A 23,889-nucleotide genomic window follows, 5' to 3' on the forward strand; every position below is an offset into this window, starting at 1 on the left:
ACATTACCTCCATGTAACTGCTTCTCTGCTGTCTAGAACACTCAGTTAAAGTGCTTGACATTCCAGTGCTGAAAACTGGACATAATGAGATACCAGGGATTTGAGGGAGAAGCCCATTGGTGTCTATTAGCCAAGGTTCCACAGATGTGTACAATTCTTCACTTAGGCGAACAGCGTCCCAATTAAACAGGGGCTAGCTATTCACATAACATGTTTTAACTCATCATCTTATCAATAAGATTAACTTCAGGAGCTCCTCATTAGAAAACCAAAGAACAACTTCAAAAAATGTTCGCAAACAAATTCAACACAAAATCTCAACATTGTACAAAACAATTTCTGAAACTTTATTGTGAATTTTAAGGTACATTTAGTAAAGGATGTTTTCCTTAATATAATTAATTAAAATAAATTGGAAAGAAATGCACATAGTACTATTTTTAAAGCAAGGATAAGTACAGACTTTTGAAGCTACAATATATACAATTATATGAGTGCAATAAGCTTCCAAATACATTAGGTATATATATGTTTAAATAAATAGTAAAATACTTGATTTGACATATATGTGAGTCATACTGATTACACCAAAAATGTTTTACAAAATATAGCCAAAAATGGAATGTTATACATTTTGATATACAACTTTTTAAATACTTTATATATTCATTATTTCATTCAAATTATAGTGTACAAAAGTCCATTTAGTGAGGACAACTTTTAATTCTGTTTTTAACACACTGTTCAACTGTTCAGCAAATATAGATGTTAAGATTCATCCCTATACATGTAACTTCCCATTCAGCTTAAATCACTAGCACAGGGAGAAAAAAATTCTAACAATTACTAAGAGTAATAATTTTTATGGATAAATTACCCATGTAATACACTGTAACATTATCTTGGCTATTTTAAATCTTCTAAAATATATCACCTAATTCTTGGACCAAATTGTTTCTGTATATATAAAAACTTAATTTGAAATCAAAATAGATATTGCTGCATTAAATTTATCTACTCTGCAATATATTTACTTTAAATATCTTGAATTATCAGTTTTCAATTGGGAAATTTTTCCCTGTAATTCTTTAATGCTAATGCTTTGTGTAGTGCCTTACTATGAGTCTCAAGAGTTCATTTCACAAAGTAGCAACAGAATACAGTGAATTGAGAATGCTACCTACAGAATAAAGGTATTAAGAAAATGTGATGTTAAATGTTTACACTTGTAATTATTCATACATTGTACAAAAAGGGAAATTATTTTCAGCCACATGTCATTATTTTTAGCATATAGCTCTACATGAGAATTTATTTGGAATTACATAAATGTGGCTATTTTGCAGAAGTAAAGCTGAATATAAAATACCAATGTTTTTTTTTAAATTGAAAATAAATGTTGTATTTTCTATAGGGTTTCTTTACTAATAAGAAAAAATGGAAAACGAATCAAACATATCCACCTATCTTACAGTGGTGAACTGAGAGACCAGTCAATGATCATTCTTTAAAAGTTACATAGGCAACAATGATTGAATAGATGCATTTTCCATTTAAATAAGGAACAATGTGCTTATTTATGTCTACAAAAACTGAAATATCAGAACATGATTATAGAATCACTAAGAGCACATTATCATTTCTTTTTTTACATTTGGATTACAAAAGCAATAAGAAAACCTACTGTATGTGAACTGAAGTTGCATTTTTATATTTTTAGAATATTAGGATACCGACATATCTAAAAGCATATCTAAGAACAAGCAAAACAAGTTAAATTCTCCTAAACCTCCCCAGTACCAATTACCCACTGTCTTAGCAGAGCAGCACCACATGTCAAGCACCCAGTCAATCTCTTTAAGTTCACCAAGTTGCCTGTTATTGGTCAGAATGAAAAGTATATACATTTTCTGTGAGAAGTCACTTGATATTAGGGAGGCTACGTAGAGGACACACACAAATAAAGACCTTCCTTTTCGTGCAGGCCATAAACCTGCGAAGCAAGACCTTTGCCTTATTCACTATGGCACCTTAGTTTTTCATCAGAGAAATGTCATCAGAGCTATTAACATTCAGTTTATGTTAGGAAGAAATAAACTAACTTATGAGTTGGGACATTCTGTTGTTCTGTATTTGCATCAGGTGTGTGCATGTGTGAGTGAGTGTGTGTTGTGTGTATGGTATTTTTTCAGATTAATAAGAGATTAAGTATAATTCAAGGAAAGTGACTGCGAAAGAGTTATCACATTTCTTGCCCTGTAGAACAGACAGGGGTTAATGAAGCAAATTGCGGTATCTTCTCAATACTGTGCTTTAAAACCTGGGCAGTAACAAAGAAATGATTTATTTAACTATGAAGTAAGTATACATTCACATTAAGATATTTCCAGTCTCTTGGCCACACTCTCAGAATGCTAGAAACTAAATAATAAGAACTTCAAACATTCTTTACCTAATTCTTAATTTTTTGAAGTTGTATAAACATAAACAAGGCTTCATAAGCTGCAAATGTCCCTAAGTTGAGTAACATATTTATTGCAAGTTTAAAAACAATCATTTCATTTGTCACATATAAAACTCAATCATTATGGTTAATAGACTTTATGATTCTATTTTAATACCATTCTATATATCAAAGATTCATCTATAATCACCTCAAATATAGATGATAAACAAGCTTGTGATTTTTCCTTTTCAAATGATCATCTCAAATTTGGCATATTCCTAATCCTTTCGGCTTTAATATTATTATTCCATGAGGTAATTAAAAAAGCTTCAAAAAATGCTGTGCATTACTAGAATCCATCGCCTAAGTGGATCTGGAACAGTGATACTGGGAAAATCATTTCCATATTGCTGTAGTTCTCTTTTGCCAATCTGTGCATAACATTCAAATACATTTTATGGTCAAAAGAACAGAGTATATACAATCAAAGAAAGGAAACCATCTTCTACTGAATAGACATCTCAAAAAAATCACAGTCAAAAATCTAAAGATTAGTACTCCATCAGAAATCTATGCAAATGTATATTCAAGAGCTTGCTAAATTAAAGTTTCCAAACAGTACTTTTATTAAAGCACCACTATGCAAACAGCCAATGTGCAATAAACACAGTTAAAGTTCTCAGATAACTTGAAAAAAATAGACGCACAGCCTTAGCAGTAGAAAATATTGCCATAATTCCATGGCTATGATAGACAGGCTTTGTAGCAGGAAAAAAAAAATACTGGAGTTAGGGAAGCCTTCAATATATTGTAGTTGAAATGTTTTATAAGATATGGAAAGGTATTTTTACTTCAGAGACAGCATTTCACACAGCAATGTTTATAGTTGTATAGTAGGTTTGTTGCATATATTTATTACATCTAATTTTCTTATTGTGGTCAAAGGCTAAGCATCTAAGCATGTCTTTTCTGTGAATATTTTTAAGAGATAAAAGTGGTTGTAATCAAATGGGTTAAATCATACACTGCCTACAGTATTGGGCCACTCAAATCAATTCTTGATATATGTGAAAGACATTTTATGTATTTGATGAGAAAAATTATACCAGCTTGAGTTACATAGCTGTTTTCCACTTTCCCTTTTCATGTTCTTTCTTGAAATTCTGAAAGTGCAAAGGCTAGGAATTGGTGTCCATTTGTCTTTTCTGCCACATCAGTACAGAAAAACCATTATAGAATTTTCACCCCATTAATGGAATGTTGCCCAATTCTGTTAATCGTCTTATGTCATTCTTCAATGGCCTACGATTGATGTATATTAACACAGAATTGTAGAGTTAAAAAACTAAGTACATGCTGGAAAGCTTCTGCTCTCTTCAAGGCAGAAACAATGCGAAGACTATTAAATTTGGTTCTTGTAATGTCTATTTGGATAGAGCTTGCCAATCACAACCATAACCAATAGACATAATGTCACTACAAATCATCTCCAATATCCAGAATCTCAATGCAAACTTAACTTAGTTTTTCACAAAGCCTTGTCTGTTTAGTCCCTAGAAAAAGGAGAGCTCCAGTAATATTTTAAGACACCTAGAAAGCGAAGTCAACACACACATCTTGTCCAACCACTATATTCCTGTCTGCATGTGAGGGTTTTAGTTACCAAACTCTAACTGGGATCTCTATCATCACAAGACTGACCTTTTATAAAAGCAAAACAGTGTGCCACTCTTCTACCTGAATCTGGTAAAAGAGATTACTAAGAGTGTTTGCTTTTATGTTCGATCTCATTAAACAAGAATTCCATCAGAAAACATAATTGAAATAATTCTCTAAAAATGATTCTTTTAGAAATATACAAAAATTATTCCTCACATCCCTACCACAAATTGATTTCTTTTCTTGCATGTTATTGAGTTTAAAGTAAAATTGTCTGTATGTCTTTGAGTTCATATCTAAGAATTATGCCTTTCCAATATTTTACCTTAATAGTTTAAGGAAATCTTGCCACTCTAGTTCATTGACAAACTAACAGATGAATTAGCTTTCCTATATCAACTGTTGATCTAAAGTACATCCTACCAAGTTCTTATTGTCTAATTAAAAACATCAAATCTACTTCTGGCCAACTTGCTCAACTCTGCTCTTTGATTAGAATAATTGAAATTTTTCTGCCTATTAAAACTAATTAGTAAAGGCCATCAAGAAAAAGCTGCTGCCCCCAAATCAAACTAAACTTTAAGTAAAAACTGAGTCCACACAATCTAAACTTAAGCAATTCAAAGCTTCAAAACTATATATTTTTTAAATGAAAATCAGTCTGCTTGCTCATATCAAGAAGCTCTTTTTGGAAGAGCAGATATTTTTTTATTCTCTAGGAAGGTGACAGAATTTTGTTATAAATAAGAATAGTGTTCATGAAAGTGACTCAGTGATCCACTCACACTACACAATATGGACAAAAAGGTTAGCATATTGTTCCGAGAATCATTTTCCTTTGCTAAATGGTAGGAAAAGCTGTGCATCCATAACTCTTAACTATTTCATTTTAACCTTCAAATGCATCTCAAATTAAAACTTTCTCACCTAGAAATTTTATCAATATCCACTCATTATAATAATCTATGATAAACAAATTTCACCTGACTACATAGCTAAAAGGGTTCTCTCTAGTTCGCCGGTGTAAGGGAGATCTTGAACGTCCAACATGTGGTTGACAAGTGTTTACTGCCTATTGTTAAAGCTTTAGGCAAAGAGGCATTAAGAAGCCCGTAATAAAATGTGGTATAATTTAGAGCACTTTATAAAATTACTGGACAATTTTTGTCCTTGTAGGTGACAAAACTGGAAAGTCTACTCTAGGAAAAGGACTGACGTTTTATAAACAACAATAACTTATTATACACTTGTTTCTAAATAGATATAAAGATGTATACTCTCAATGCATGACAGATAGGCTGGGGGAAGGCCCACTGATCTTAGTTGGCAAGTTTGTGCAGAGGTGCTTGATGGCTGATGCATCTGACCCATTCAGGAACAGGACTGGAAAAAAAATTTTTTTTAAAAAGGGAAAGCATCATTCTAATCTAGTGGAGAACACAGATCTTTTTGTTTTCATTATAGTTTGACCTCCCCCTATTCTAGATCCCTTCCTACCTGATACGAAGAGTGGTTTAAAAAAAGGCTCATCACTCAACTCTTGTTCTATTTTGAGATGAGGAGAATGTTTTAAATTCATTGCTAAAATCCACTGTCCATGAAAAGTATCCAGAATCCTATTGCCTAAAAGATACAAATGCTATAATTACTCTTACTGGAGACCATCTTTGAATGTTCAGTGTAAACTGGAAATAACCCCATAGGCCTCAGATGTGGCTGTATGATCACACCACATGCTCAGTGGTGAAATTTGCACGCTTAAAGGAATTATAAACAAAACATGTTAAATTAGACTTCAGTTACCCTTTTTTGCCTTCACACAAATACTTCATTTTTGGCAGAACTGACTCTTGGTTGATCAGGCAACACAATTTATTTTTTTAACTAAAAGTTTGATCCAGAGGCAGTATTGCATAGCAACGACTAGCAAAGTTTCTGGCGTAAGAGTGCTGGGGTTCAAATCCCAGCTGTTCTTTACTCACAAGATCTTTGACCGTAAGCAAATTGTTTAATTTTTCCTCAACTGTAAAAGAAGGACATTAATAACAGCAGCTGACTTACAAGGTCACTGTTCCTATTTAAGGAAGTGAATACATGTAAAGGGCTAAGACGAATGCCAGATACACAGTGAGCACACAAGTAAATGTTGGCTATTATCATTATCTGGTGTTGGGAATCTAATTTCAAAGCACTGAAAACTCAGTTTCCAGAAATAAAGAGATAATGGTGCCAAAATGAACACTGCGATCTTCTCTTTACAGAGCCCAAAATATCTTCCATGTTTGCTATTTAGCTGAAATTACTGTGGTTTATTTTGGCCAGTTACTTTTATTTAGGTTTAAAAGTATGTTTACATTTCTTAGTAATAAAGTAAAGACTAATCATGTTAAAGTACTCAATAATTAGTTTCAAACTCAATGACATAGCATTAAGATGAATGAGTTTATTCTTTTTAATGTTAGCTTTTCCCCTTTATAGGCTACTCTAACTCTAGTATGGTTATCTAATGTTGCTTTTGTCCAAAATCCTAACAAAATTCTTTTCCAGGCAAAACATTGGAAAGCACAGAGTTCATTAATCTACAAGCATGCAATTCCAAATCAGATGCCAACAGACATCATCTCTTTGTACTTTTACAATAGAGGACTGATTCGATTAATCTTATAGCTATGATTTGCTGTATTGTCCTCAGAATGGCTCACACAATGCTTCATGAGCTCACAGGATTTTAATTCTTGGCTTGTCCCGCTTCTCACCTTGACAGAGATTGCTTACATCTCACTCCATCAATTACTGCCCCAAATAGCTAAAGTGCCTCTAATACAAAAATCATGGTGTATTCCTTCCATGGTAATTTATTTAGTTTTCTTTTATTCTATTTATTACTTTTAGATTCTTCATAATTTTAGATACTTCAAATTCATTCTATTTCTATTTATTACTTTTAGATTCTTCATAATTTGCTGTCATCTGCATTATATAAAATAACATGTAATGTTAAAGTTTTGAAATTAAATAGTTTTGAGATTTTACATTACATGGTTTTGAGATTTTACATTACATGGTTTTGAGATTTTATTTTTAATAATCTCCAACTGACCTTATATCTATGGAATAAATATTTAGAATATGTACAGTCCATATAGCCATATGGTTAAAGAAGACATCTTTTTTGCTGTACATTCAGGTTTTAGTGTTGGATGAGGTTGGTTAATGTGAAAAACAAAAAAAAGTCTTGTGGCCAACATGTGGCATTTCTGGAATGACACCTCTTCCATCTATGTCAACTTCCCAGACTTTCAAAGAAACTAGTAAACTCATCTACCTATAGGGTAAAATAGTCGTTTTTTGTAATACCTCCACCAAAGACAACAAAAGATTTGGATTTTCCTGAATGTTTCATAAGATAAAAGAGCACAATGAAGTTAAGTAGTAGTGATGCATGCAAGCAAATTTTGAGATTCAGAAGTCATTGCGATGTTAACGGAGTAAGCACGCCCAGTCTACATCCAGGTTCCAGACTCACCCTGGGGGGTTCTGTTCCTGCACTGTTCTAGAGATACCGTGGCAGGCCCTACTATAGCAAAACCAAGTTCTAATTTAGGTTCCTATAGGCAACACTCAGGTGGTGTGCTTGGGGGCTGCTTAAATAATTTGCAATTCAGTCCCTTTAATCCCAAACTTAATTTTCCTTCAGCAATAGATTGACAGCTCTGATTATTTAATTATTTCTTCAACTTAACTCTATTTTGTCTTTGAATGAACAGGCTGTCAATAAAAACAGTGTACATTATGCGTTTCAATTTGCTTTTTCTAAGACTTATCCTGATAACAAATGATACCATCAATCAAAATTACCACTACCTGCCTTTTAAAAAATTATATTTACACATTATCCCCAAACTGTAGTTCTACAACATTCACAAAAGCTAAAATACTAAATTCATCTTAATGCTTTTAACTACAGAAAAAAAATCGAACATAAAGTAATATTACTGATAAAAATATGGTAGCTACATACTATTTTAGGTTGATAGTTTTCCAACCAAACTATAAACACCAATATCTGCTAAAGATTTTATAGTTCTGTTTTGTGATTTCTAATGTAGGAGGAAAATTTAATTTTCTAGTTCAGAAGAGGAAAATTAATCAGGTAGAGACCTCAAAGAAGATAAAGGCAACACTCTGTTATCAACACTAATGCAAGAGAGTGATAACATAGATCATACAAACAATAGGGATATTGCAAATTGTTCATTGTAGGGAGAGGCAGAACCATATGATTTATTTTGTAATTGTTTTTCTTGAGCCAATGTTAACACTGATTTGCACTGTTTGAACATATACCAACTGATAGAAAGAAGTAGGCCAGACAGATGTTGGGTGATAAGAGGAAACCTGCCAAAAAGTGATGTTTCCCGAAGTCCTAACAAAAGCTATAGTTCAATTTTTAATAATAGAAATGAAAAACCGATTGAATCCAATTATCTAATTTTCAGATGAGTAAACTGAATTCTCAACATGTTAAGTGAAGTTTTAGCAAAGTATGAGTGGTTTTGAATAGATATTGTTGCCAAAAATGAGAAAGTAATGTCGAAGTTTTAAACATTGGAAAATCTAAGTATTTGTTTTAATATCTCGTTCTGGTTTATTTTCTTCTATAAAATAATGGTCATTTATAAAAGTCATAATTAAAACTATGTAGAAACAGCAAGCTGTCATAGAGTAATGGTGAAATTGATACATTTCTGCTTTTATGTAGAAATGGGCTACTGCAGACGGGGTAACTTTCATATGATTTCCACACCAAACTTTATTTGAATGTATCTATTTTACTAAACTTAATGTATCCTGTTGCATGGATCTAAATTAGCTTACCAAACTGTCCATTATTTTCACATTATTGAAAAGTGGATTGCCTATAGGATTAGTCACATCAATAAATCTCTGATTCCCCAGAATACATTTATACTATCCACATATTTAATTAACAATGCTATTAAGCATTTTATACTTGAGTTGTACATAGTTTATCAGGCTTCAAATTTGTAGTTCATTTACATTATAGTCATCACTTGAAAAGAGGTCTAAGTATCCCCAGAACAGTTGGAAAAATGTTTTTTGAGTTAGGTATCAGCTTTCATGGTTAGCACTGAAGCCTAACTGCAATTAAAATAGTACATTTTATGGCAGAAAAGTTTTATATTAAAAATATGTCTGCACAAAAATGTGCAGGTGAAGAATTAAATGCATTATTTTTCAAAAAAACAAACATTGGTGCCTGAATATTATGTTGACATTTTGAAATGACCTGCTCGTGTAAGTAGCCACCCATATGTAAATTAGTGGTTTAGATATGATTAAGTTAAAAATAACATTGTCTTGCCTGAAATATAAAGCCCAATTATGACATTTCTTCTGTGATTAAAGAACTTAAATTTTTAGTATGTGACTACTTCTCAATGTAAGAAAAAAGTATACAATAAAGGTTTCTATTTTCAGCGTTAATGCCATTGCATGGATTCCTTGAAATAGTGCATTATAATATTTCTAAGAAAAGTGGTCTTGCCCAAATCATAACCACCTGGAGATAAAAGCCAATTAAACCAAACATTTATTCCAACCAGAGTTTAACATCTATGTTCCATTAAAGCTTGTCTCCTCCAAGGCAGAAGGCTGAAACATTCTTCTGCAGAATATCGTGATCTGAAATACCCCTTTCAAAATGGATCCTTATGTAAGTGGAATTCCATTTTTAGAGACTACTGTCTTACTTAACCTGGGTTATTACTCAACATTATCAATGTGTGTCATGTTTTTAAAGTGATTTTTAATATGGCAAATACGCTAACCTCACAGAGTTATAAAAATGAAGTTTTACTTACAGCTATATTTTATTAACACCTTTGCCTGTAGAAGAAGTATGATTTTAAGGATGAAAAAGTATTATTTCCCTCTAAATTAACCAAAGGATAAATTTAAACTTGGCATTCTTATAATTAGAGTAATAGATCTTGGAATTTTATTACCCTACTGAAAGATCAAGTCTCCAGCACTAGTTTTAAAATAAGCGACTTTAAAAAATATATTTCAGGGAAATGATGACATCAATTTAAAACAGAGAGAACTCATTTTTTTAAAAATAAGAAATTTCAAGAAAAAAACATATTGTGTTTAAAACTCACTGGAATCTTTTAAAGAAAATACAATGTCTTAGTTATTTAAAAAAAAATCCTAATTTCTAAAACTCTTCCTGGAGCACAGCAGTTATTTAATGGGTGTCCATTGAATAAAAGAATCAATGAAAATTTTAAAAAGATTAATTTGTGTACGTATCAGTAGATTGTATCACAGATCTTTGGCAGCAGAAAAATTCATAGTTATATATCAGAGAACATAAAAAGAATACACATTTAAACTATAGTATATTATTCTGGAGTAAGTGTTAGTATCCATGAAGGAAATGCAATGTGGTTCAATAGTCCAGTGATAGAGCTGGATATTGTCCAGTTGGCAGGCTTGCACCCAACTAAGGTAAGTGTTCAGCAGGAAGGAAATGTCCTTCACACAGTTCATTGACAAAACCAAGTGAACCCTGTTCACATAGGGAAAGATGTGACAGCCACAAGATAAGAAACATAATTCTCTTCCTTGAATAAGTATTTGGTCATTATCTGAACTGGAATTTACATAGACTTCCTGGATGTACAATCACCTCTTCATTCTAAGAGTTAATAGATTATGTTGATATTGACAACATAAAATGGTGGTCATCTTAATTTACATTTAGATACACACAGTATACATGTATATACATTTGATACATGAGGATGCTAAATATTTCAAAAAGAACAACGAATTCAAATCCTTACAGACTGATTCTCGCTATTGAAAAATGTATTTAACACCCTAATTTTGCTTGATTATCTCCATGTTTGCTCATGTGGTAGGACTAAATAGAATTTACTGAACATCATTTATATGCCATGTGATAATCCTGACAAGAATTCCTTGAAGTCTTATGCCCAGGGTAACATCCAGACCATGTCCCCACCCTGCTCTCTATCCCAAGGCTCTAAGAGGTATATTACATCTCAGTGTAAAACAAGCAGTACTCTAAAGAAAATCATACTGTGCCATGTTTTATGTTTGATTAAATGTTTCTAAGTACAAAGAGTACATTTTCTTGTCATTGTTTGTTCTGTTTTTAAAGTCCTTTCTGCTTACTTAGGCACTATCTATATACGAAATTAGAACTGAACAAAAATGCCAACCCAAAAACAAATGAATTGAACTGAGAGGGTAGTAAAGGTCACTAAGGAGTTAAAAATTTAACTTCTACAATCTAATGCACAATAAGGCCATTTGAAACAACTTTATCTACTTATTCAGTTGATAAAGTTAATTGAATTAGTAACAAATCCCCACTACATTCTCCTCCAAATCCTAAATATTAACTTTATTTTAATGATTTCAGCTATTCCAAAACATAAAGCAATGATTTTGGCCCAAAGAGATTAAGAGAAAGTATTTTTCAGGTACTATTATATGGTATTATATTTTTATTTGTTGGGTCTCATTTATATTACTATGTCACACACATACTCAAACATTATATACTTGCATGTTCAGATATTAAAAAACATATTTATAAGTGAATATATATATTCAAAATAAAAAATTTAGAAACAAAACAATGGTTAATATGCTTCTGGAGTGAATTTGATGAATCCCAGAAATGTGATCCATATACTCTAAGACGTTTTAACTAGTTTGATTACACCATGGATGTCATTACTTCAATAGAGATGCTTTCTAGTCTATGAAATAATTAGAAGCAAAGACCAGCAGATTTCAAATGGCTCCAGCTGTGTTAAGTACTGACTGAGAAACAGATTCACTCTCTTATAGGTTGTTTTGTAATACGAGTGATGTATAAGGTGAAAATCCCCAGATGTGTGGAGTAAACGACAGGGAAGTAAATTAATAACAAATGCTAAAAGGAGCAGACTAATTTTAAATACAACATGCAAATGAAAATGGTGAAATACTCCAAATGAAAGATGGAGCAATTATACAAATGTGAAATAATAGGGATTAAGATCAGAAAAGAACATCCTGCTATATCTGCTATATAGCTATATCAGAAAAGAAATATCTGCTATATTCTGATGTGTAACAAGATCAACTTTTCAGAAACCCTAAGTACCCAAAGAACAGTATTTTAAACCAAAAGCAGATCAACTGAGATAACTTGCATACTGAAAAGATATAATAAACTCAAATCCAAGAAAACCACCAGAAACAAAGCTAAGAGAGCATGCATTAAGTGAAATCAGGTGCATATGTCAGCGGCCAGCTGGGATTCCTGAACAAAGGGGTGGAAAAACAGGTTTGCTGTTCTTTTTTTGTTAGTGTCTGCCTACCACGGACCAGCTATTACATGTACCCATGTAAATATCACACTCACTCTCAAAACAACTTTATGGATCAGGCAGATTACATCCATTTTATACACTAGGAAACAAGGACGAGTACATTTAAATGATGTGCTCAATGTCATGATTTTTATGAAGCTATTCATCAAGTCATTTTTCTTACTCCAAATACCAAAGTATACTTCTGTCTCAGTTTTTGTCATCTGGAAAAGGAATTAAATAGGCCAAATAATCTCAAAGGTCCATTTGAGTGTTGAGAAACTATTCTATGAGTCCTATTAGACACCAAATTTATCTTCCTAAAATTAATACAGTAGCTAGACACTACTTTAGTCACTATTCAATTATTATTTTGCTTCTTTTTATAGAATTCATATGTGACTCTAGGGTGATGTCTGGATGGCTCAGATGTCTAGTAAGGAAACGTTCATATGCTAACTTTTTTCCTCCAAAATACCTATCTCTATCAAGCAGATATTAAAGTAAATCTACTGACTACTGTGTTTAGAAGTAATCACTCAACAATCTAAGCATTCAAAGTTTTAAAAAAACACTTGGGAGAGAAGGAATCTGATCTTGTTTATTTAGTCCACTCTTTTCCTTCCCACTATATCCTAATACGAAAAAAAGATGTTATCATGGGCAGAATAGTGATGTGGAAGAAATAAGGGATAAAATAGAGACCACAGATACGTCTACATGATAGAAGAGTGTATTTGTGTACATCAGAATCAGCAGTTTTCTAGTCCTCTGGGTCTCTTTCTGATTTATATACAGAAATCACTAGTGAGTCAAGATACTGGTGAATGATATGAGGGTGTTAATTACAATTCTCTGTACAAAAATTCAAAACAGGAAAATGTAGAGTCTTGTTCATCTATAGGACTTGTTCATCTATAGGACTAGGTCAGCTCAGGCGGGTCTTCACTGGACCTCCAGGAATATGATGCAGAAGTATCAGGGAGATCATTATTTCTTAGATTGTAAAGCCAGGGGACTCCTCAGTTACAAAAATTCTTAAACCTAATTAGCGCTTTTGTCGTCAGGTCCCAGCTGTTAAAGAAGAAACTAGGGACAGCAGCTGAAACCAGACGTTCAGAACTCTCCCCCTGTATACTTTATTCATTTTGGCTTCTGTCACAGCAGTAGATTCAGAGGAGCTCTTGTGTGTCATACGCTTACCACATTTTAATGGAATCTCATAGTCTAAAGTTAGTTTACTGAGAGGTAATTCATGAAGAACAATTTTGGGGCAATGAGTTGCCTTGTAATATGGGTGTTTTATAAATGGGCTATTCTCCTTTCTAACAATAAAATAATGTCCCTAATGAAGATGTTTCAAACTTGTATCTGGCCTGAAAATAGTGTTTTACAAGTAAAAGTAGGCCATATATGGGGAAAAAATACCAATGTAGAGGTAGGATTCTAGACTGGAAATAAAATCCACTGGCTCTAGCTATGAGACTTGAAAAAAAAAATGCATTCCTGACTCTTTCCACATAAGTTGAAAAAGGATGGTAATGTTATTTATACAGAGCGTAAATCAATGGAAATACGTTGCTTATCTGTAAAGCATGTTTCCAGACTTTGAGGAACTTTCTTATATTTGCCTTGATTATTAAGCTCTAAGTTATAATATACCACTGTTTGATCTGACTGAGTTGCCATTTGAGACTGAAATATCAAAGATTATGAAGAACCAGGACCGTGTTTTGAACAATCCTGAGTATACGCCTGGGATTGATGCTACATCGGCAGGAGAGGATGCAGAGCCCTGCCAATAACAGATGGTCCTACAGGAATAGTTTAAACCCTGAGGAGTGTTTCTCCTAGTATCAGCCAGAAGTCAATAACCCTTAGCTACAAGCAGAATTTAATTGTCTAAAACAGAGACTTTAGGTGTCAAAATGATTTTGCTTAATTATTACCATGTTTAAAAATCAATCAGTGATATCAACATATTTTGCCATCACTACTTGGCAGAAGATTTTACTGTCAAGACCAAGAATGAAAACGAGTTCATGTCAAACTAAAATATTCTAAAGACTGTGCTTGTTTTTACTAGGGTTTAATGTAATTTTGATACTCATATCAATTTTGGAGCAAAAAAAAAAAGACAACTTATTTTCATAAAATCTCTTAAGACTTTTTTTATGTTGCAAACATGAATGCCATTTGCGACAACATGGATGGACTTAGAGGGTATTATGCTAAGTGAAATAAGCCAGGTGGAGAAAGGAAAATACCATATGACTTCACTAATATGTGGAATCTAAAAACAAAACATAAATGAACAGCAGTAGACTCATAGACACTGAGAAGTGACTGATGGCTACCATGGGGGAAGGGTTAGGGTGGGTGGGTGAAATAGGTGAAGGGGGTAAAGAGGCACAAAATCTCAATCACAATATAAATTATCACAGGGATGAAAGTATAGCATGTAGAATATAATCTATAGTTCTGTAACATCTTTCTATGTTGACAGTAACTACTCTATTTAGGGTGGGGATTTAATAATGTACATAACTTTCAAATGACAGTAACTACTCTATTTAGGGTGGGGATTTAATAATGTACATAACTTTCAAATCACTATGTTGCATACTTGAAACAAAAAAATATCAAAATACTTTAACAACAACAAAAAAACCCCACTGATTTATAGGGTAAAAAAATTTTTTTTGAATGGATTGGGAATGCATTGACACATTATTAATCCATATAGCTAACTTTATTTCTTAACTTTGAAATGGTATCAGTAAGGAGAACTCAATTATAAAAACTGCAAAGGAAAAATATAAATAGGTATTTTCTATTTCTATGAAGAAAGGACACATTGTGGGTGTTTTACTTGACACTTGGTGGATGTCTTGAGCAAAATATTTTGTTTGGTTTTTTTCTTCGGAGAGAAGACATGCAGAAATCATTTTGCATCATTTTAAAATCTATCAAGAAACCACAAAAGCAGATGTATATTAAGTACATCAGTGAATATAATCCACCTAGTGAATGACAAGAAACGGAGCTGCCAGTCCAGTTGCCTTCACAGCTGACAAACAGAGGGAAGGCTATTGTGATTCTAGGCTTCCAATGTGAAAATTGGTTCAATGACATGAATATATGACAAAGGAGGGCATCAACTCACAACTTAGAACTCACTCCATTTTGTCTCCATTTGTCACTTGCACCTTCTACAAAAAGTTTCCTGCAGAATCCTATGCAGCTGTGTATTTGAACGTCCTCAGCATGCAGCTGCTATCACACAGAGGCACAGATTGGTTGCATCCTCTGAATCCAAAAAAGCACCAGTGTTTTTTTCCTCCAGAAAAGATCTACTATGTAACTCCTGTCATCAGAAGACATTTTCTTCCTATAAAGGATATGGCTTTATTTTATATACTCCTCCATAAGTACCCCCACCTCCCTTCTCCTTACTGAGGTCTGTTTCATGAGAAAAAAAAACCCTCACTCACTGAATTGCACTTACTATTGTTTTGCACAAAAACTGTTTTAAAAATCAATCATCTGTGATGATTCTCAGCAAGTCCACTGTACATACTGTGGACAGCACATGGATTATATACTTTCTCAGGTAGGCAAAAATACAGGGTTTGTAAAATCATTAAAAAATATGCTTGGCTATTGCCAGTGATTTGTACCTAACAGGACCAAAGACATTAAGCATTAAAGAACTGTGAAGCATTTTACTGAAAACTGCCATGAGGGTAAATACACTGAAACCCATGTATGTCTGGAACAAAATGCTAGGCTACAAATACCCACTATTTACAAATGAAGGAGAGACAAATTCTAAAAATACAGTTTGAGAATTGATTCAACAGCAATTCCTATGAGGATCAAAGCACTCACTATAGCAGCCAGTCTTCTTCATGATGGTAATGCTATACTTTTATAGATACCTAGCGTTTTAATCTGATTAATGTTCAGAGGACAGTCTATACACACTAGTAAGTTTCTTCTCAGGGGAGGTGAAGGGCAGATCACAGGCATCAGAGGTAAATATGACACTTACTGTAGGTGAGTATAAGCAGGTCTACACCATCTACCTTGAATAACTAAAATCATCAAAGAGCAAATCTATTCATTTAAAGCATGTGTTTGAGATTTTTGTTCTTTCATGCACATCCAATGTTTCTGCATTTGGAAAAAATAGGCAAGACTAATTCCCTCAGCAATAAATCACTCTAATGCGGAGGGAAATGTGTTAGCAGTTGTATTACAAAGCCTTTACTTCATATTTAATAGGCACCTGCAATACCAGCATTATACAAAGCTCTCTACTTTGCAAATCTTTAAAACCCCACTTAATTTTCAGCACTGATTTTCTGCAATCTAAGAGCTTATGAAGGGTGCACTGTGTTCATACAGATCTATGCAAAATGTGCCAGAACTTCCCTGTCTGTGATGGCATTCATTTGGAGGTGAATCCCAAATTTCTATCATTGGCACGCTTATTTGTAACTAAAATAAATATTCTTAGAATGAAAGCTGAAGATTAGGACAAAAAAGGAGGCCAAACAACGAGCACTGAGAGAGATATATACAATCATCAGCTCAATGACAATTCATCATACCATTTACAATGGAAGCTTAAAGACCCAAATACTCTGCAATCCATTAGTTTCTCAGTATCCTGGAAGGGATTAGAGTATTTCTTAATCAACTGCCTTGAAGACTGAAAAAGGCCAGAGACTGGATAATACCAAAGCAGTGTAATACTAAAATGAAGAGACGGTCAGATAGGAAGACAAACTAGGGAAGAATGTTAAAAAAAGATTATACAAACACGATAAAATTGACCAAATTTCCATTCTTTCCTGCAGCCCATATAATCAAAACGCTATATGAATTAATGAGCAGTGAGTAGGTTTCTTTCAAGAAACGGAAAGTTAATTTCATGTTTTCTCAAGGAATTCCAGAATAATTAGTGTAAAATGACAAGAATTAATCAAATACAATTCAAAGATCTGCCTGTGCTTGTATCTTCCACATTCCCAGCTGGACAGAGGTGCCCAAGTCCATCATTTTAAATGTATAGCTATGTGCTTGTGGCTCTGTATTCATTCAAGCTGTTAAAGATTAGGGGAACATATTTTCACATGCCACTTAAATACTGGATACCTATGTAAAAACAGATCCCTAATGAATGACTTCAAGTTTTGAATGCCTTAAAGTCAGACATTATAGCTCAAAATATTCTACCTACTCTGCCACTATTGTCTCTAGGAAACCAACTGTTTATAGGACAAAAATATGAGGGAGAGAGATTAAAAATGGGTTGGTTTCCCAGCTTATTCCTTCTATCACTCCTTATTGTTAATGAAGGGTAGTTATTTTACTTATTTAGGAACCTCACATTTTAATGAATCTTGGCCTAGTGAAAGAAGAATATAAATCAAAACCAAAATGTCAATCATGCTAATATGTCTTTCTTGCTCTATGTTTCTGATGACTGACAGCCCAATAGGTTTGTATCAAACAAAGGTAAAAAGCATGTGTTCCTTTCCAAATGAAATGTTTGACAGATTTAACAGTCATCTGAAATAACTCATGAAATCTTAAACAGCGAAATATATTTTTTTATGTACATGAGAGATCTTATTTCTACACTTGGATTTGCTTCTATGATCTGATGCAGATTCTGGGGGTGCTATTAAAAAAGCCTTAATACATTAGCATTATTGCTCACTGAACATGACACGTGTACCTCCAGATATTGAAAACTAAAGTCTCTTGCTCACTTGCATTCCCAGATTCTCACGAATACCTGGCCTGTGATTCGAGTAATATCTCAACAAAACTGATAAGAGATTTTAGGGCCCTGGTATGTAACAAATCCTGGAGAACATGTTAAACATAAAATCAGCTTTCAAGAAAGTCGAAATTTAAAAATCCACATTTCTTCTTACTTAGTTTCCAATGATGTTATATATATAAGATATTAATGGATTTGTTAATTTTAGCAAGAGACTAATTTATAGTTTTAATAAAGGATCCCCTTCAAGAAAGCAGCAGACTAAATTCACAGAAAGCTTACCACAAGAATTTGAAGTGGAAGTTGTAAAAATCCACCAGACTCACAGTTCTGTTTTTGTCTTGTTTAACTATACACAAGCTAAGAGTTCTACTCTGACATCAAACTGAGAAAGTACTAACTCAAAAAGGGCAGTACAATTGACATGGTCCGAAGTCCTGCAAACAACCTCTTCAGTCCTGCTAGGCTGACACAACCACTGTACTTCACATTTGGTGGATTTCTGCATTCCCCTCGACCAAAAAAATTTAGAAATCAAACAATCTGAATAATAAAATAAAAATAATTGTGGAAATAGAGCTTATGAGAGAATGATGTAAAGAAGTCCCTTTCGTACCTCAGTACCAATCACATTAAATGATGTAATGCGAAAACAAATTCACTGAGAAGCCGTTTCTAATATTTTGGGTGTAATTTGCACACTTTGCATGTATGTCAATATGAAAATTAAACCTTACGAGTCAAAATCATGTGCAACTGATGATAAGCAAATCTGATTTTAGATTTGAAGTTTTGCATTAAATCTACATTCTATTTTAATATTTCACATATAATATGTTAATTTATGCTATTATGAGAAGATAATTATAGCTTAAAATAGTTCACTAAGACTATGCATATACCATAAGAATATAACATATTCTTACATGTACAATATTTGCAAGGTAATTTTAATGATGCCAAAGCCCGTGTTCTGTGATCTGAAGATGACTCATCTGAAACTAAGGGAACATCAACTTAGAGTGTTTCTATATATAGAACTAATTGCAACAAAATTTAGAAAATAAGATAATAGAATATTTTAATTATGGAAATTATTTTCTCTATGTTAACAAATGTTCAGTAATCAGCAGACATGTCTATGCTTAATATAATGGCAACTTTTTATTTTTACTCTCCTTAAGGTTAAGCAATAATCTTATTTTTAGCAAACATACATAAAATTTTACAGCTTAGGTGTATCAAGCTGAAACAAAAAATCATCAAATATTCATTTCACAAATCCAGAAGGAAAGGTAGTCAGTTTGCATGGATGGCCCATCCTCATTTCAAATTCCTCATCAGTATCCAAGGGCTTAAGGTATATTCTACCTCATAAATGACTTCATGATCAGAAAGAACTTAACTAAAGGGAAGGAGCAGAAATAAAAATCACAACTGATAATATTTTAAATATAATCTGCATTTTTGGGAAGCAATTGTTACCACATGCCACCTATGTACAACCATCATAACACTTTGCAAAGTATCTTGGTTTAAAATATCTTAAAGTTTTTGCTAACCTCACATTGGCTAACATTTTCTTCCTTCACTTTCAAGTGCATTTTTCTTTTTCACCATTCTAAGTAGCAATTCTATAACTGTCTTGCGCATTTTACACAACATAAGATTTCAGTAGTGGTTGTAGTGGGATTACTCAAAAATGAAAAGTAATCATAAATGCAATATCGTATCTCTAAATGATTGGGAATAGAAGCAATTCTCTTTATACTGTAAAAATATATATATACACGAGTACAGCATGCCTACACATTTTCAATAGGTAATTTCTGCAATATACCCACAAATGTATATAGGAGCAAATACTCTTAGACTGTGAAAAGTTAAAGTCAAGATGCTTAAGCTTTAAATGAGCATTTCATTTAGAAAATTAAACAGGACTGTTTACCCACATCCAAACTGTAGTGAAACTATCAGGTTGTTACTAGAAAAAGTTGTCAAATGTAAATAGGGCACTTTCTTTTTTTCTTTAACATTTTCATTTATACCCCCACAAAAAGCACACTGGGGCCTAGAAAATTAATTCCCCGAACGCTGTCAACTGGGTTGGGAAACAGCAATAAACAGCTTAATGTAAAGCCTGCAGCTACAATAAAACGGCTGTCAATAAGTGAGAGTGAGCTGAGAGCTGGGTTATACACAAACAGGTCCTCTGGAAATGGTAATCTGAAAGGGAAAGGAGCTGCCATCCTTGATCCAACAAGCTGAGGTAGTGGTTCTCAAAGTGTGGTCTCTGGACTAACAGCATCAATATCAGGCCCAGCAACCCACATTGTGAGAAACTCTCCAGGTAATTTTGAGACACCCTAAAATTTGAGAACTTAGTGTTCTATTTTAAGAATCATATCCATCAGAAATGTCTTATCATTTTAGAGAAAATACATTGATGAGCTTTATCATTTAAAGCCCTACTGGAATTGGCCTATTATGTTACCATCCTTTAACCCTGTAACAGTGACCTTTGCTTATTCATGAATAAATAGCAAGACATGATCTTGCTCTAAAAGAAGGGGAAGGGAAATTTCACTCAATCTATGAATGCTAAGGGTACTTCCAAAAATTCACAAAACATAATTTGTGGAAAATTCAGTGACAGATTTGTTATATTAGAGGAAAATGCAAGGTTAGTAAACTAGAGTGGACAAGGAATGTGATTTGCAATTGCTTTACACGTTCTTTGCAGGCTCAAACAAGGGAAAACAGCAGGGGGACTAAAAGGCACAATAAGAACCAAAGCACTACAAGCAATCTCAGGGTAGGAAAGTCAGATAACATGTTTTCATCGTACAGACAAGTCACATTAATGATACTGAAACTTAGTAACCCTTTACTCAAGAGTCTTGCATTTTAACTACACGTCAACTAGCACCATAAAGTGACAATGTGTTCCCATTAACAGCAGTCTGCGCCCACTCAACTAAAACTCTTCACAGATTTTATATCGGTTTATAAATTCCCTTGAAAGCTTTTGTTGTAATAAACCATCCTTTTGCAAAATTGTGAAGCTTCAGGAGTACATTTGTATAAAAGCCACTAGTTGAAGTGAAGGAGCTAAAAAAAGATTATTTACTTTCTAGGTTAGCTAGAACATCTTCAGATAACAATGATATTGTTCAGTGGGAAAAAATTTTAAAGATAATACATACTTTATGTTCTTCATTCAGAGAAAATATGCCTCTTTTATACTAAAGTTGTATATATAGCTATCACCATCATCTCCCCTTCCAATTTTCCTTCTCCCAACATTTTTTTTTCTCAGCATGAAAGCTTCTAAGAAGTTTAAGCAAAGCCATTTCAATAGCTCTTCATTGTAATAGTGAATTATAGCTGCATTTGAACATCAAAATGCCTATAAGCAGAACTGCACAGTGACACATGGTCTCAAGGAATGTCTAAAATGCATTTTTGTTCCATTTATGCAGAGGATTATTCAGCACCCTATTTCGAAGATTACATCATACAAACATTCTTATGACTGATAAAGCCTCAACAAAAAGATTTTTTTTCCATACTTTAAATTTGGTAATCCTTTTGAAATTCCTTAATATAACACTGAGATGCACTTAGCATTTATGCCACTGTACTACATAGAGTTTCAACTTTTGGGGAGAAGTCAGAAAAAGTGGGTCTGTACACTGCATTATATGAAAAGAAAGATGATGTGGCAAGAATATCAGTATGTTTCTTTGGAAAACAAATTTCAGATTTTATTTGAAAAGTTTAAATCTTGTTAGTTTTTGCTCCTTATGCAAATCATATCACCAGTATATTGTTAGTGACCACATTAAATGCAAATAATTTATTTAAAACGCTTTCTTTTCATTAAAGTAGCAACTTCACAATTAAATCCATTTAGTTTCATCAATCATTTTTTTACCATCATTAGCTATTTAGTAACTTTTATGAACCTTTACTAAGCTCAGAAATTTTCTAAATTTGAAAACATCAACCTCTTTTAAAAAGCTGAAGTTAACATGAAAATAAGTCATTCCAACTTCAACTTATACTAATAACTTAATATTCTCCTCTAGAACTTCTATATTGACTTAATTCCTTTTATCATGTTCATTCAAGCTTAAGTACATGTACATTTAAAATTTTCCAGGTAATTTTTCCCTTTAAGAAATGGAGATTTAGTTTTATAAGCATAGGCATTGTACTTAAGGTTCTAGGAGTATCTATGTGACTCATTGTTAAAATTATTTTTATAAATATCTTACTATCAAAAAACCTTACAGTCCCTCCTGAGCAATAAGCACTAGATGGAGAGAGGGAGATAGAGTTTCGATCAGACATCCCACCCATCCCCACTGCCACTAAAAGAAGGAAAAAGGGAAAATGAAAAACTCTTGAGTTTTCAAACACTAATTGGCGACTATCAATACTATTCTGCAAATTTATTTTACTTTACTTGATTTTCTGAAATCCATAAGTTTCTTATTTTTAGCAAATCCAGATGGGCCATCACTAGAGGTGGGGTCAATACCAACACAAACAGAACTTGGCTTATGGAATCCTAGAAAGTTGGTGTCGTGAGAGCTAATCACAAAAGAGCAAATAAACGAACTCAAATGCTAGTTGCTCCAGAGCAACCATCATTAAATAAAAGGTATCTTTGGCTGTAGTACCAGCTAGATCTTTCCCTCCCCCCTTCCTGGCTATTGCAGGGTTGGCTCCTGGCCAGCACAAACGACATGATACCCTAGTGCCACCTACAGGCTATTATTGACACTCAAATTTCGTGGCAACAGACAAGTCCCAGTGAAATAAATTAAGACAGTGCCGCATTTAAATCTTTATTAACGAGGAATTAGTAGACCTAAGAAAAACTAATTCTGGATTTGGTTGAAATATGAGTTTCTCATCCTCTTAATCCCTCTTCATATGGCATATTTCACAGTTTAAAATGAGTTATGACAGATCACTTATGTGTTACTAAGATGAGAGTATTTACAATGGAGTCATTCTTTTCTGTATAAATCAGTTATATCAGGGAGAAAGCAAAGCATTCCTTCTGTTTTTGTGTGTTTTTTTGAAAGAGTACTTTGGTCATTGTGGAAAATCTGCAAACCTTTCTATTCAATACCCAATTTAGTACATTACAGTAAAATCATAGGAAATTAAAGAGAAGACTTCCTATATGGCTTAGCTGCAATCTATCCAAAATCATGTGCTTCACAGCTGATGTACATTTAATATTATACTAGCTTGTTTAGAGACTAAAAAAAAATTAACCCCTTTAGCAACCACAGCTCCAACATAATTAACAGTCAGTCCTTCAAACGTCATTTAATACTTGAGATTTGAAGGTGACTTTTTAAGATCAAAATGTAATGTGAAAATCTTGAAGCAGTCAATTTGGAAACCCCAGGAGCAGAATTTGGCATAGCAGGACAGGTTTTCTTCTTCAGCAAACATTATCTTGGGACATTTTGGAATAATTTCCTCTTTTCATCTTTTGCCATTTGAAGGAAAACTGGGAGGTTAAATAATTCTCGGAACTCAGAAAT

At 33.2% G+C, this 23,889-nt stretch overlaps 1 protein-coding gene across 6 annotated transcripts in view; it reads right to left on the reverse strand.

Moving 5' to 3' along the window:
- The window catches only part of PCDH9 (protocadherin 9), a 948,380-nt gene that overhangs the window by 919,368 nt on the left and 5,123 nt on the right, over positions 1 to 23,889 (reverse strand). The window lies entirely within an intron of this gene.

The sequence above is a fragment of the Manis pentadactyla genome, chromosome 17 (genome assembly GCF_030020395.1).
Source record: "Manis pentadactyla isolate mManPen7 chromosome 17, mManPen7.hap1, whole genome shotgun sequence".
NCBI lineage: Eukaryota > Metazoa > Chordata > Mammalia > Pholidota > Manidae > Manis > Manis pentadactyla.